Source organism: Schistocerca piceifrons, chromosome X, assembly GCF_021461385.2.
Source record: "Schistocerca piceifrons isolate TAMUIC-IGC-003096 chromosome X, iqSchPice1.1, whole genome shotgun sequence".
Lineage (NCBI taxonomy): Eukaryota > Metazoa > Arthropoda > Insecta > Orthoptera > Acrididae > Schistocerca > Schistocerca piceifrons.
In genome coordinates, this window is record NC_060149.1 from 549,840,867 (window position 1) to 549,843,661 (window position 2,795).

The 2,795-nt window shown below is 49.9% G+C and overlaps 1 non-coding gene across 1 annotated transcript; it reads left to right on the plus strand.

Annotated features, from left to right (window-relative positions):
• The first annotated feature begins 1,508 nt into the window (after positions 1-1,508).
• Trnas-cga lies at positions 1,509-1,583 on the plus strand. Its single transcript has one exon. It is a non-coding gene; the product is annotated as a tRNA-Ser (tRNA).
• The last annotated feature ends 1,212 nt before the right edge of the window (positions 1,584-2,795 follow it).

The following is a 2,795-nucleotide window of genomic DNA, read 5'->3' on the forward strand; positions in this document are numbered from 1 at the left end:
CAGTTAAACTGAGCATCTTCATCACACTAAAGTGAACAATGTCTCACATGCATCCGGCTGTGTCTCACCGTTTACTGCCTTCCAAAGCACGTCTGCCACCGGAGTCAGACCGTCGCTTTTTCTAGAGGAAAAATGCTGTATAAAATTTATTAGTTTCTGATGTGTATACGTCTTAAAAAAGTATCTTTATTTTTCTACCTTTTGCGGCTTAGCTGACTTCAGAATCATGACACCTACAAAATTTGCAGACATGAAGCAGGCGACAAGTAATTTATATTAATTAATTTATCTTGCAATCTAAAACGTGAATTATGGAGCTAACTTCTAAGAACAGACTATATATGTTGTGCCATAGTGGAAAATAGATAAAACCGTATTAAAGTCAACAATTGCAGATATACATACACTACTGGCCATTAAAATTGCTACACCAAGAAGAAATGCAGATGATAAACGGGTATTCATTGGACAAATATATTATACTAGAACTGAAATGTGATTACATTTTCACGCAATTTGGTTGCATAGATCCTGAAAAATCAGTACCCAGAACAACCACCTCTGGCCGTAATAACGGCCTTGATACGCCTGGGTATTGAGTCAAACAGAGCTTCGATGGCGGGTACAGGTACAGCATCCCATGCAGCTTCAACACGATACCACAGTTCATCAAGAGTAGTGACTGGCGTATTGTGACGAGCCAGTTGCTCGGCCACCACCAGGCAACGCCGGTCAACTGCTGTTTGTGTATGAGAAATCGGTTGGAAACTTTCCTCATGCCAGCACGTTGTAGGTGTCGTCACTGGCGCCAACCTTGGGTGAATGCTCTGAAAAACTAATCATTTGCATATCACAGTATCTTCTTCCTGTCGGTTATATTTCGCGTCTGTAGTACGTCATCGTCGTGGTGTAGCAGTAGTGTATATATACAGGGCGTACAAAAATTCAGTGCCCAAACTGACGGATATGACGGCTCAAACAAAAGCAAACATACTTTGTCAAAGCAACCAAGTATCTAAAGTTCGTGTTGAGTGAGGAAAAAGTACTCAGGAAGTTGATGGTGGCGGCGGAGAATAAAGCAACGTTAAATGTTTCCAGAATGAGATTTTCACTCTGCAGCGGAGTGTGCGCTGATATGAAACTTCCTGGCAGATTAAAACTGTGTGCCCGACCGAGACTCGAACTCGGGACATTTGCCTTTCGCGGGCAAGTGCTCTACCAACTGAGCTACCAAAGCACGACTCACGGCTGGTACCCACAGCTTTACTTCTGCCAGTACCTCGTCTCCTACCTTCCAAACTTTACAGAAGCTCTCCTGCGAACCTTGCAGAACTAACACTCCTGAAAGAAAGGATATTGCGAAGACTGTGGCTAAGCCATGTCTCCGCAATATCCTTTCTTTCAGGAGTGCTAGTTCTGCGAGGTTCGCAGGAGAGCTTCTGTAAAGTTTGGAAGCTAGGAGACGAGGTACTGGCAGAAGTAAAGCTGTGGGTAGCGGCCGTGAGTCGTGCTTCGGTAGCTCAGTTGGTAGAGCAATTGCCCGCGAAAGGCAAAGGTCCCGAGTTCGAGTCTCGGTCGGGCACACAGTTTTAATCTGCCAGGAAGTTTCAACGTTAAATGTGTTTTATTCCTTTATTGTGTATGTGAGGCCGCTGCAAAAATTCGTGCAACTAATTTCTCTTCTGAATTCACAGATATACACTCCTGGAAATGGAAAAAAGAACACATTGACACCGGTGTGTCAGACCCACCATACTTGCTCCGGACACTGCGAGAGGGCTGTACAAGCAATGATCACACGCACGGCACAGCGGACACACCAGGAACCGCGGTGTTGGCCGTCGAATGGCGCTAGCTGCGCAGCATTTGTGCACCGCCGCCGTCAGTGTCAGCCAGTTTGCCGTGGCATACGGAGCTCCATCGCAGTCTTTAACACTGGTAGCATGCCGCGACAGCGTGGACGTGAACCGAATGTGCAGTTGACGGACTTTGAGCGAGGGCGTATAGTGGGCATGCGGGAGGCCGGGTGGACGTACCGCTGAATTGCTCAACACGTGGGGCGTGAGGTCTCCACAGTACATCGATGTTGTCGCCAGTGGTCGGCGGAAGGTGCACGTGCCCGTCGACCTGGGACCGGACCGCAGCGACGCACGGATGCACGCCAAGACCGTAGGATCCTACGCAGTGCCGTAGGGGACCGCACCGCCACTTCCCAGCAAATTAGGGACACTGTTGCTCCTGGGGTATCGGCGAGGACCATTCGCAACCGTCTCCATGAAGCTGGGCTACGGTCCCGCACACCGTTAGGCCGTCTTCCGCTCACGCCCCAACATCGTGCAGCCCGCCTCCAGTGGTGTCGCGACAGGCGTGAATGGAGGGACGAATGGAGACGTGTCGTCTTCAGCGATGAGAGTCGCTTCTGCCTTGGTGCCAATGATGGTCGTATGCGTGTTTGGCGCCGTGCAGGTGAGCGCCACAATCAGGACTGCATACGACCGAGGCACACAGGGCCAACACCCGGCATCATGGTGTGGGGAGCGATCTCCTACACTGGCCGTACACCACTGGTGATCGTCGAGGGGACACTGAATAGTGCACGGTACATCCAAACCGTCATCGAACCCATCGTTCTACCATTCCTAGACCGGCAAGGGAACTTGCTGTTCCAACAGGACAATGCACGTCCGCATGTATCCCGTGCCACCCAACGTGCTCTAGAAGGTGTAAGTCAACTACCCTGGCCAGCAAGATCTCCGGATCTGTCCCCCATTGAGCATGTTTGGGACTGGATGAAG